We start from the raw sequence: 13,251 nt of genomic DNA on the forward strand, positions 1-13,251 counted from the left end.
GTGAAGAAACTTTAGGATCTTAAATAGTTTTAGAGTCACAGAGCTGCACAGCACGGAAACAGGCCCTTCAACCCACCTTGTCTACGCTGATCAAGTCGGCATATTGGGCTAGTCCCATTTGCTTGCTGATTGCTTGCTGGTGGAATGATAAAGAATCACACACTCCTTCATGCTCAAAATTAACTCAAGCAATTATTGCAAAACTCTCCATTTTATACTCAGGAGAATAAATGCCGCATAGCACTTCCCTTATACAAAGCAATGGCGTGGGTTACTTTGGACAAAGGCTCCATGTGAATTATTTGAGGCGAATATTTGCTGCAGTGGGAAGCCACATTCCAGGGATTTCACATTAAATGACAGAGAAAAGCTGATACAATTGGACATCTGTTCACCGGAGAGATTTTTCAGAAACAGGCCAATTCTAGCCCAAATGGTGTGCAGAAAGACATTGCAAAATAGTCAGTTATAAGAAGCACAAAACCTAAGAACAAAGAAAGGTTCAGCCATGTGACTGAGATATTGCTGGAAAAGGAAGCTTTTACAATGCCGATAAGCCACAGAACATGCACGTGCAAATGGCAATTTGTGCATTCTCTGCAGAATTACGACTGTTTGCTAGTTTTGGAGAAGCTTTAGGAATTTGAACAAACAATTTGCAGATCTAAACTATTTTGTACCGTTTTTGTGCTATATTTCTGCTGAACCTAAAAACTGGAATGCAAGTTTCCTGAACATGATAGGAAAGGTTTTAGAGGGATATGGGCAAATGTAGGCAAATGGGACTAACTGAGATGGGCCGCAGACAAATGCTGTATGACCCTATGACTCTATCCATTTCCTACCTGCACATTGTAAAATCATAATCTTGTAGCAATTTTCTTCCAATTTGAAAAAATCAGTTTTCTGTCACCACAGAGACTTCAAAACCCAAAGAATATTCTCTTTAAAAAGCCTCCTTAAAACTCCATTATTTTGGTGATCATATTACATAAACTGTTTAAGAAGGAACTGCAGATGCTGGAAAATTGAAGGTAGACAAAAATGCTGAAGAAACGTAGCGGGTAAGGCAGCATCTATGGAGCGAAGGAAATGGGCAACGTTTCGGGTCGAGACCCTTCTTCAGACATAAACATTACATAAACTAGTGCTTTTTATGTGAAGATGTGCCCTGGTACAGCGTACTGGCAACTCAAAAGAGCTAAATATTGTATAAGATTTTTTAAAAACTAAATTGAGACTTTTTAATATTACATGGGCAAGTTGGGCCTGTTACCAGCTGTATGACTCTATGACGTCATGAATCCTATGCACATACTGCATGATCTTGAAGCATTATCAGCTGCAAATACAGTTTCACCTATGTATAATGACATCATTGAGATGACAAAGATGCTATTCACCTCAAAAATCATCAGTGTCCAAATGTATTATTAGCTTGTCTGTGCAGGAGCTTGTCAATGAAAGACACAGCACGGAGGCTCAAGGAACTGCAGATGCTGGAATATTGAGCAAAACAAAAAGTGTTGGAGGAACTCGGTGGTCACGGTGACATAGCGGTAGAGTTGCTGCCTTACAGCGAATGCAGCGCCGGAGACCCAGGTTTGATCCCGACTACGGGTTCTGTCTGTTCAGAGTTTGTGACCTGCGTGGGTTTTCTCCGAGATCTTCGTTTTCCTCCAACACTCCAAAGATGTACAGGTTTGTAGGTTAATTGGCTTGGTAAATCTAAGAATTGTCCCTAGTGGGTGTAGGATGGTGTTAATGTGCAGGGATCGCTGGTTGGCGCGGACCCGGTGGGCCGAAGGGCTTTGTATCTCTAAACTAAATTAAACTCAGGTGGGAGGGTGATCGACAGATGGGTGGAGTAAGTGACACAGGCCACAGGTGGAAAAGGGACAAAAGGGTATCAGATAAGGAGAGAGGAGGAGGAGTGAAATGGAAAGGAAGATGGAGGGATATGGGTGGAAGTGAACAGTGGGGAGAGGAAAGAGGGGGGAACAAGGGACACAGGATGGGAGATGAGCGTACAGAGGAGGGGAGATGAGTAGGCTGACTGGGGTGGCGGTCGATAACGCATGTACTGCCATCTGTACCTCTAACCAAAATAACAACCATTATTAATCGTATGAAAAATAGAGATGTGCAGGACATTCGATGATTTCAAAATTCTCCTGAGAAAATATTATTGTACAATTATTCTTGGTTCAGCACCATCCTGTTAATTGTTTTCATATCAGCAGCAACAGTTGATGCCTTAATTTTCTGGAGCGTTTAATGGATTTAGGGGCATTGTATAGCCCAGTGGTCACCATAGCAAGTCCAAAGCGTCGTAGTCATTGAGTAGTACAGAAAGGAAACAGGACCTTCTACCCATCTTGTCCATGCTGACCAAGTTGGGATATTGGGCTAGTCCATTTGCCTGCATTTGGTCCATATCCCTTTCCATACATCTATCCAAATGTGTTGTAAAAGTTATAATTGTATCAATTTCTCTAGCAGCTCTTTCCAGATATACTGTACTGTAGACTACTCTCAGAGTGAAAAAGCCAGCTGAACACAGTGCAGAAGAGGTTTACCTGAATGTTGCCTGAATTAGACAGTGTTCGCTACAGGGAAAGGTTAGACAAACTTGTATTGTTTTCTCTGAAACGTTAAAGGTTATTTCTCTCATAGCTGTTGAAGTCTTTGAATTAATCTTTTTCCAATGGCATTAACTTCCCAACGGAATTCATATGCCTTGAGAATTGCGAGATGTATTTTTAAATGTTCACCAATATTTATTAACTAGCAAATCTTTCCCTCTAATTTCCCAATCCGCATTACCCAATTCAAATCCTCACACCTACATAATGGGTTTCATTAAAGTTCAAGATTATTTTCCAATTTAATTTCTCTCTCTCTCAAAATTCTGAGAAATTACGGTCACTTTTCCCTAAAGGATCCCTTGCCACATGCTTTCTAATTAACTGCATCCAATTAAATAACTGAAGGTATAAAATAGCCTGCTCCTTAATAAGTCCTCTGACACACCTTTGCACAAAGCGGTCTCAAAAATATTTTTCCGAATTTGATTTGCCCAGTCTAAAACAAGGCAAGTCGAGTTGATTATGCACAAGTATGGCGAGATACATGTACGAGGAAAATCCAGCTTGCAGCAGCGTCACAGTCACACAGACTCAGACAACGTAGAATACATAAATTGTACATAAAATTATACATAAACAATACAAGACAATGAAAAGAAAGTGTTCAATCAATCAATCAATCAATCAATCAATCAATCAATCAATTAACCTTGTGTTCAAGAAGGAACTGCAGATGCTGGAAGATCGAAGGTACACAAAAATGCTGGAGAAACTCAGCGGGTGCAGCAGCATCTATGGAGCGAAGGAAATAGGCGACGTTTCGGGCCGAAACCCTTATCAATTAACCTTTATTGTCATCTTGCAAAGCAACAATTGTACAGTGCAAAATGAGAAGACGTTTCCCAGGGAATACCGGAGCATCGTACATAAATCTTAAACATTTCACACATAATAACAGTAAAAACAACCCAGTCCCTGATGAAACAGTATAAATAGTTAAAAGCAGGTGAAACAGCAACATTAAAATACAGTAAAAACAGTCGTTAAAATGTCCAGGGCAGCTGATTTGAGTGGCCAGTGCCAGAGTTATTAAATTGTTAGTGCAAAGCAGCAGAATTTAAGATAAAACAAGATATTAGTGTAAGACACAATTAGAAAGCATGTCTATGTCAGCACAAGAGGTGGTCTGTAGTATTCTGTTATTGAGGTAGGATTAGGGTTGTGCAGGTCGGTTCAAGAGCATGATAGCAGTAGTGACATTGTTATTTTTGAACCTGGTGGTGTGGGATTTCAGGCTCTGTACTTCCTGCCCAACAGTATCAGTGACAGGAAGCATCGTTGGAGAAATGGAATGGGTGATGTTTCAGGTTGAGACCCTTCTACAGACTGAGTGTCAGGGGAGAGGGAGACATAGAGATATGGAAGGGGATGGTGTGAAAATCATAATCATACTTTATTAGCCAAGTATGTTTTGCAACCTACGAGGAATTTCATTTGCCATACAGTCATACCAATAAAAAGCAACAGAACACACAAAATACATTTTAACATAAACATCCACCACAGTGACCCCTCCACATTCCTCACTGTGAAGCAAGGCGAAAAAAAGTCCAATCTCTCCCTGCTTTGTCCTCCAGTGTAGGGGTGCCTCTAACCTTCCGTTGACGGGACGATCTTACTCCCGTAGCCAGCGGCGGGCCTCCTCGTCGCGGCGATCAAGCTCCTGCATCGGGGGGGAATCTCAGCTCCCCCTTGCCGGGCGATCTGACCCCTGGTCAGGGCTAGTCGAACGCGTGCGGATTTTGGAGCTTCCCGACGTCGGTCTCAACTCGAGACTGCAAGCTCCTTGATGTTAAAGTCCGCAGGCCGTGGTTGGAGCGTCGATCCCAGGCAAGGAATCGGCTCCGATGGCAAGTCCACGCCCCACGGTGGGGCTAAAAGTCAGTCCCGAGCAAGGCCTCCAGCTCCATGATGCTAGGCCGCAGAGTGACCGGAGATACGATACGGAAAACAATCACATCTCCGGCAAGGTAAGAGATTGAAAGAAAAAAATCCCCGACCCCCTCCCCCATCCCCCACGTAAAACAAACCAGAGAACATTAACACAAACTTTTAAAACACACTAAAAATTAAAAAAAGTCAAAAAGACTGACAAACTGTAGGCGAGGCTGCCATCGAAGCGCCACCCGATGGTTTAAAGATCAAAGTGGACGATGATCAATGACAATGTAGAATGGTTCATTGTTAGCTGAGGGGGGGGGGGGGAGATTGCAACCTTCACGTGGTCCTGTTTCGACAAATGCAATCAACCTGGCGTGCACAATCCAGTAAGATCAAATAGAACAAGTTGTCCTACAACTTTAGGCTGTGCATGCCATACGAAAGAAGAAGAAGAAGCTGAGGGGAAGTTGACAACGAGGCATACAACCAGTAAAATTTAATCAGGTGGGCTGTGAAACGAGTTGATAACTACGATGGGGTAGGGACGGAGAGAGAGGGAGAGAGCGTATCAGTGAGATCAGGGCATAGTTTGGATGAGAGGGATCTATGATGATAGATGTTACTTTTTTGAAGCAGCACCTCACCGAGATACTTTAGAGGCTGGGGAGGGCAGTGTCTGTGATGGAGCGAGCTTCATGTGTGTTGAAATTGTTGTATCGGGCCATGATGCAACCAGTCATGAAAGTTTCTACTGCACAGCTTTAGAAATTTGTTTAAGTGTTCAGTGACACGCTGAATCCCTTTAAACCTCTAAGATAGCAGAGGCACTGGCATGTCTTCACTGTAATTAAATCTGTGTGCTGGGCCCAGGACAGGTCATCTCTGTTAATACCCAGGAAGTTGAAGCTGCTAACTCTCTTCATTGCCGACCCACAAATGAAAACTCTCGACTTCCCCTTTCTGAAGGTCTTCAAATAAAGTTTTCTTTGATTAATGTGTTACCATGTCAACTGCTTGATGAATCATCACTCCAATAGCATTGTTTCTCCGGAGGAAATTAGTTTTACATGACAAAGAAGAATAGAGAGAGAATATAGGAAAGTATTCCAGGGATGTTGGTCCTTGACAACTGTAAGGGGACAATTCTCAGTGGTGGTCCAATTAATGGCCAGGTTGCCAGACCCAGATGACCAAAAGAAATCGAGTAAAAGGTTTAAACACTTGGATTACCAAAACCAAATCACCATTCTACTTGTAGAGAGGTTTTTCATATAAATAAATTCAAATTTTATAATTTAAATATTTTCTATATTTATCCATTTAACAAGACCAGGTGTCTTTGAATATGATAATGCTTTAAGTGTGTTATTCTTTATTTAGGTGTGATTCATCAGATAACTGTGTGGTTTTGCATAAATTTCAGCTTTTCGGAAACAAAGCTATGTTTCAGGAATGTGTTAGTGCCCTAAAAGTAAGCCAAATAATTAATGTCATGGATTTTCTGAAAGCATTAATAGCAAGGCAATTAATCGCTGGCGTTGAGCAGGAAACATACAGCCAGTAAATTATTCAGCGTAAAAATGCAGAAGTGCCTTCTGTGATACCATGAGGTGATTTGTACAGATCCTTGCCAGTTGACTAGGCACTAAAATAGCGTGAAGTTAGTTGACACATGCCCAGCTGTCCTCCACTAAAGATACCAGAAAAGATAAGGCATCAAGGAATGGTATGGTTAACAATACAAAAAAAAGACCATTCATTCAGCATCCATGAGACTTTGATGGTGCGAAATTAGAGTTTTTTTCCAGACTATTGAATGTTTTTAACACACAGTAACCAATTCAAATATTTATTTCGGTGAGACTGTACTTGGAGTATTATATTCAGTTTTGATCACCCTGCTATAGCAAGGATGTTATTAAGCTGGACAGGGTGCAGAGAAGATTTAAGAGGCTGTTGCCAGGACTCAAGGGGCTGGGCTATATGGAGAGGTTGGGCAAGGTGGAACTTTATTCTCTGGAGCGCAGGAGACTCAGGAGTAATCTTATAGAAATGGTTAAAATAATGTGGGGAATAGATTGGGTGAATGTACAGATTATTTTTTTACAGTGGGTAGGGTTATCAAGAACTCGATGACGTAGGTTTATGGTGAAAGGGGAAATATTTAATAGGAATCCAAGGGCCAACTTTTTCCACACAGAGGGTGGTGGGCATATGGAACGAGCTACCAGAGGAAGTAGTTGAGGCAGGTACAATAACACCATCTAAAACACTTGGGCAGGCACATGAATAGGAAAGTTTTAGAGGGTTATAGGTCAAATGCGGATAAATGGGACAAACTGAGATGGGGCATCTTGGCTGGAATAAACAAGTTGGGCCGAAGGGCCTGTTTCTGTGCTGTATGACTATTTGCTGCAATTTTTTCTTACTGATCTCATTCTTTCAGACGTTAATTATCATTAATTTTTTTTTAAATCAGTTATTTTTCTTTTTCTTCCCATCGAGTCTGCTCTGCCAAAGTCACAGTCAGACCTGGGTCGTACTGGGAGGCCCACTAAAATCCTCTGCTCCGTTGTCAAAGAGATGATGATTCAGAGCCATTCCTCAGTGTGGACAACAAAATGCACAAATAATATTCTTCAGGTGATTTCTCCACATAACAGGTTTTTGGATTTGAAGACTTAGCAATAGCTCACCCAAGTGCAGCACACCCTTTGGTTATTAACCTGACATGTTCCTACTGTGGTAATAGCTTTGGTACTTCCAGTGGGAAACAATTCCAATTGACCACCTTGCCCATGCCAAACAAGTTGCCTACCTAAGTTAGTCCCATTTGCCCGCATTTAGTCCATATTCCTCAAAATCTTTCCTATCCATGCGTCTTTGAAATGTTCTTATTGAACCCACCTCTACCACTCCTTCTGACAAATTGTTCCATATACCCACCACTCTCTGTACAAAAATGATGGCCTCAGGTTCCTATTAAATCCTTTCCCTCTCACCTTAAATCTTTCATTTTAGACACCCCCTGAGAAAAATGTGACTCGATGTGAAATCTGTGATCATTCACTTTATCTACAACTTTTACGATTTTACTCTCTAAATGTCCCCTCGCAAACTCTTGCACTCCAGGGGAAAATGATAACCTATCCAGTCACAGGTTGGCTTTCTGACCATTGAAGAAATCTACTGGAGGTGCTGCCTCAAAAAAGCAACAAATATCATCAAACGCCCACACCTCCTGGCCACGCTCACATCTTGCTACTACCATCAGGAAGAGGGTACAGGAACCTAACAACTATCACAACAGGGTCAAGACCAGCTTCTTCCAAACCAACCATTAGGCTCTTGAACACTTAATACGTTAAAGCCCTGTCCCACTGTACGAGTTCATTCAAGTGCTCTCCCGTGTTTAAAAAAAATAAATCAAACTCGTGGTAAGCACGTAGAATGAACCTAGCGGGTACGTCGGAGCTCGGGGACGTCTCTTAGTGGCTCGTAACGCTAACGGCAGGTACTCGGGATACGCGGTAAGCTCGGGAAGACTCTTGAAGATTTTTTCAACATGTTGAAAAATGTCCACGCGAGCCCCAAGTACCTGCGAGCGGCTATTACCGTAAATCTCCGAGTTTGAATCAGGGCAAACTCGGGAGAACTCGTACAGTGGGACAGGGCTATTAACTGCAACCTGACCTCAGTAACTGTGAACCTATGATGAATATTGCTTTGGTTGTTCCATGGACTTTGGATTTTGCAATATTATGGTTTCAGTTATCAACATTGTATTATTGATTATTCGGTATTTATCGCATCAGTGTAATGCAATGTAAAGTTGCAGAAAATAAGAATTTCATTGTTTTGCTGCGGGTACATATGACAATTAAACACTCTTGGTTCTTGACTTTTGAAATTCTAAACATCGGACCATCCCATGGACAACTGCTGAGCAGGTTACAGAACATTTGTTGGAGAATGAAAATAAGAGTCCAGATTGCCATAGTACACAATACAAAAGCTAATGATATAATGATCAAGTATTATCAAATTGCTCTGAGCTGTGCTACTTAGCAATTGGAGGGATTGCTTTGCCAACATGAATCTACCAAGATTCTGTACTATTATCTGATGTTAGGGAGGGAGAGCCAGTGCCTGGGTCTTTGACAGCTGAAGGCATGGCTGCCTAGCAATTAAATGTGGAGATGGCCCAAGAAGCCAGGAAAGAAGAAGCAGAAAAACAATCCAAATAGTAAGGCTTGAGGTTAATATAGAACATAGAACAGTACAGCACTGGAACGGAACATTCAGCCCACAATGGTCCTACTGAATATGATGCCATGTTAAACTAATCCTTGACCTGCATGTGATCCATATCCCTCCACTTCAATGTGCCCATCTAAAAGCCCTTTAAACGTCACTATCATATCAGCCTACACCACTATCCCCAGCAGCGCATTCCAGGCACCCACCACCATCTGTTTAAAAAAACCTGCTATGCACATCTCCTTTAAATTTTGCTCCTCTCATCTTAAAGCTAATCCCTCTAGTCTTTTATATTTCCACCCTGGAAAAAAGGTTTTGACTGTCTCCCCCATCTATGCATCTCATAATTTTATATACTTCAATCAGGTTTCCCCTCTCCTGACAAAACCATCCAAGTTTGTACAAGATCTCCTTTTAGCTAATACCCTTGAACCTAGGAGGCATTCTGGTAAACCTCCTCTACCCCTCCCCAAAGACTCCACATCATACCTGTAATGGGGTGACCAGAACTGCACAAAATGCTCAAAAAAACGGCCAAACCAAAGGTGACTGAAAATATAGAGGAGCACAAGATCATAGCAGAGTGTTAATTCAAGGCATTATTTAACTGGAGGCCAATGTGAGCAATAAACACAGGAGAAATGGGTGAGGGGTGTGTGTTGTGATGTGGGAAGCATGATTTTGGATGAGTTCATTTTTGCAGAGGGTATAACATATGACAACAATTTAAAAAAATAATTGAGAGATTCAGCAAGAGCTGGAAATTGGTATGGTAGGAAATATTTTGTCTCTCCCAATTAACAGAGGGCCCAGGTCTAACATCAAACAAATGGAATAAGTTCCGATCAGGCCCTGGTGAAATCAAAGGGGCAGGGCTGGAATACTACTCAAGACTGAAGAAAGGTCCAGACCTGAAACATCGTCTGCCCCTTCCTTCCACAGATGCTGCCTGACTCACTGGGTTCCTCCAGTACTTTATGCCCTTCTCAAGATCCCAGCATGTTCTGTCTCTTGGGAGACTATTGTTTGTTTCATTTTTTAGCCACAGAGATTGAGGAGTTGGCTGTCTTTAGTTGAAGCACAAGCCCACAGCCATGGCCAGAATGAAAGCAGGGAGGCATGAGGAATGGTTTAAACCGAAGATAGACACAAAAAGCTGGAGTAACTCAGTGGGACAGGCAGCATCTCTGGAGAGAAGGAAACCATGATGTTTTGGGTCGAGACCCTTCTTCAGGCACAGGCATGAGGAATGTTGCAGTCCAGAGCAAGGAAGAGTCAGGTAACCTCTCGTGGGTGTGTTGAGGCAGATTGGAGTCCAAAGTTAGGCAATGTCAGAGGTGATCAGTAGTTGGGGTCATGGGAGACAGTGCGTTGGGGTTCTGGGCTTGAGTGGGGTGCAGTAGTTAGAGGCAAAACGTGTAGGCCAGACCAGGGACAGTAATGTCAGGGAGTGTTCAAAGATGTGTCTTGTATTTGAATAATGGGACATTAATAAAATAGGTTTGTTTAAGAAAGATCTGCAGGTGCTGTAAAAATCGGAGATAGACAAAAATGCTGGAGAAACTCAGCGGGTGAGGCAGCATCTATGGAGCGAAGGAATAGGTGACGTTTCTGGTCGAGACCCTTCTTCAAACTGATGTGGAGGTGGGGGGGGGGGGGCGGGGGGGGGCGGGAAGAAGAAAGGAAGAGGTGGAGACAGTAGGCTGTGGGAGAGCTGGGAAGGGGAGGGGAAGGAGGGAGAAAGCAAGGACTACCTGAATTTGGAGGTCAATAAAATAGGTTTGGTCTGTCCCCTTGCATCCTAAGGCTCAGATAGTGCGGCCAACCAGAGTAAAATATAACATGATTGTTAAGTATACAATATTTTTAGAACACTGAAATTCTCAATCCACCAGGCAGCACTGTGGCGCAGCGGTAGAGTTGTTGCCTTACAGCGAATGCAGCGCTGGAGACCCGGGTTCGATCCTGACTACGGGTGTTGTCTGTACAGAGTTTGTACGTTCTCCCCGTGGGTTTTCTCCGAAATCTTCAGTTTCCTCCCACACTCCAAAGACGTACAAGTATGTAGATTAATTGGCCTGGTAAATATAAAATTGTCCCCAGTGGGTGTAGGATAGTGTTAATATGCGGGATCACTGGTCGGCGCGGAGGGCCGAAGGGCCTGTTTCCGCGCTGTATCTCTAAACTAAACTAAATCTCCTGAAAGTGTTCAAGAAGGAACTGCAGATGCTGGAAAATCGAAGGTACACAAAAATGCTGGAGAAACTCAGCGGGTGCAGCAGCATCTATGGAGCGAAGGAAATAGGCAACGTTTCCGGCCGAAACCCTTCTTCAGACTCTCTGAAAGTGTGTTGATTCTGCATTCGTACAAAATGGATGTGGGCACATTGGCAGCAGATTAAACAACCCACCTGACCATATGTGAAGGGTGAAATACACTCCTAAATTGATGCAAATCCAGAAAGTGTCCAATAATGTAAGTTTAGTTACATTTATTGCGGATTTCAGCAGCTGAGATGTCACAGTATGATTCAAATGGGGAAAAAGGCAACAGTACTAAAGCCATGGGCGTTGGAATAGAGCTGGGTAATGGGACCGAGAGTGTTGTCCTGCAGGGAGCCCACACAGACCCATTGGCATATTCTGGTCATTCCATGATTTTTTAAAATCTGCCTGAGTGGTCATTCAATTTTCTGCAACATCTCCACACACATTATCACATTTCACAATCATGAAACTTTTCAACTGTCAATACTTGATCAATTTCCTTATTGAAACCTTTCAAGTTTCCTATTCCACGCCTACACTGTTTTAAGTGTCAATTTTCTGACATCGTTTGGCTGAATGTCTAACTTAATTTTCCATTTCTTTGAATGTATCATTTATTCTGAAAGTATAATAGTATTAAACATTGCAGAGGTTTTTGGCTTCAATTCTGAAAACCATTACCACCAAGTTTGAGAATACCTTCTTCCCAGCAACCATCAGGTTCTTGAACAATAGACAACACTAACCTGAACAACTGTGATCTTCAATGGACTGTGTCTATGGTTGGACTTCAGAGTTTGATTTTTTTGCACTAGTATTAAGGGCCATTAATTCATTTACTTTTTGTTTTTTATATGTTATCTATTGAGTATTGTGTTTAAATGCCCGTTAAGCTGCTGCGTGTAAGAATTTCATTGTTCCTTTGTCGGCACACATGACAATAAGCACTCTTGATTCTTCACCATTCACAAGTGGCAACAACATAGGATGCAACATTGTCTTCCCAAACATCTGACAAGTCACGTGAATCCTCTCCAATACATATGTCTCTTGAAGGAGGAACCCAAACCTGACAAAATGCCACAGTATATATCCTTCTCCACGAACTACTATGGTCCTCTCTTCCACCCCATCTACAAGTCAGCATGGGGAAGTAACATCATCCACAGGCATGACAGGCTAGTTTAATATCTAGGAGACTAGAGTGCAGAAGAGCGGCAGAGACCACCACAGTCAAGAAAATGATCAATCCACTGGTTTAAGCATTTAACTGTTGCACCTTGAGAGTTGCTAGCCGCAGGGCAAGGCAGGTTGCCATATTTCAATATGTTGCTGATGGCTCAATCAAAATGACATTAACTTGGCCTTTTGGTTCATGGGGCTTCTGATTTAAAGAGAGTCAAATGTTTAGTTGTCATATGTACCATCAACAGAACAATGAAATTCTTACTTGCTGCAGTTTAACAGGCCTGTTAAAACACATAGTGAAACATATATATTAATAACTGTAATACTAGGTAAACATAATAGTGCAAAACAGAAATCCACAGTGCAATCAAAAACACCAGTCCATAGAAGATCATAGTTGCCGAGTTTATTGTTGTGTAGTGTTCAATCGCCTGATAGTTGAAGTCATTGAGTCATAGAATGATACAATGTGGAAACAGGCCATTCGGCCCAACTTGCCCACACTGGCCAACATGTCCCATCTACATTAGTCCCACCTGCCTGTGTTTGGTCCATATACCTCCAAATCTGTCCTATCCATATACCTGTCTAACTGTTTCTTAAACATTGGGATAGTCCCAGCCTCAACTACCTCCTCTGGCAGCTTGTTCCATATACCCACTATCCTTTGTGTGGAAAAAGTTACCCTTCAGATTCCTAATCAATCATTTCCCCATCACTTTGAACCTATGTCCTCTGTTCCTCGATTCCCCCACTCTGCACAAGAGATTCTGTGCATCTGTGAAGAAGAGGTTTTTGAACTCGGGGGTCATCGTTTTCAGGCTCCTGTATTTTCTCCTGATGTTGGTAGTGGGACAAGGGAGTGTGGCCAAGATGGTGTAGGTCTTTGATGATCTTGACTGCCATTTTGAGGCAGTGCCTCCTGTAGATCCCTTCGATGGTTGGGAGGTTGGTACCTGTGATGGATCAGACAGTGTCTATCACTCTCTGTTGTCTCCTTCCACGA

The 13,251-nt window shown here is 42.4% G+C and overlaps 1 protein-coding gene across 2 annotated transcripts in view; it reads right to left on the bottom strand.

Moving 5' to 3' along the window:
- Positions 1–13,251, bottom strand: part of gng2 (G protein subunit gamma 2) — a 54,210-nt gene that overhangs the window by 24,130 nt on the left and 16,829 nt on the right. The window contains exon 1 of one of the 2 annotated variants that reach the window (XM_033027329.1): positions 77–214. The exons of the other annotated variant lie outside the window; for it this stretch is intronic. The gene's annotated coding sequence lies outside the window, so the exon portion shown is untranslated. Of the gene's footprint in view, positions 1–76; positions 215–13,251 lie in introns of those variants that run through there. 2 annotated transcript variants of the gene reach the window in all.

Source organism: Amblyraja radiata, chromosome 9 (genome assembly GCF_010909765.2).
Source record: "Amblyraja radiata isolate CabotCenter1 chromosome 9, sAmbRad1.1.pri, whole genome shotgun sequence".
NCBI lineage: Eukaryota > Metazoa > Chordata > Chondrichthyes > Rajiformes > Rajidae > Amblyraja > Amblyraja radiata.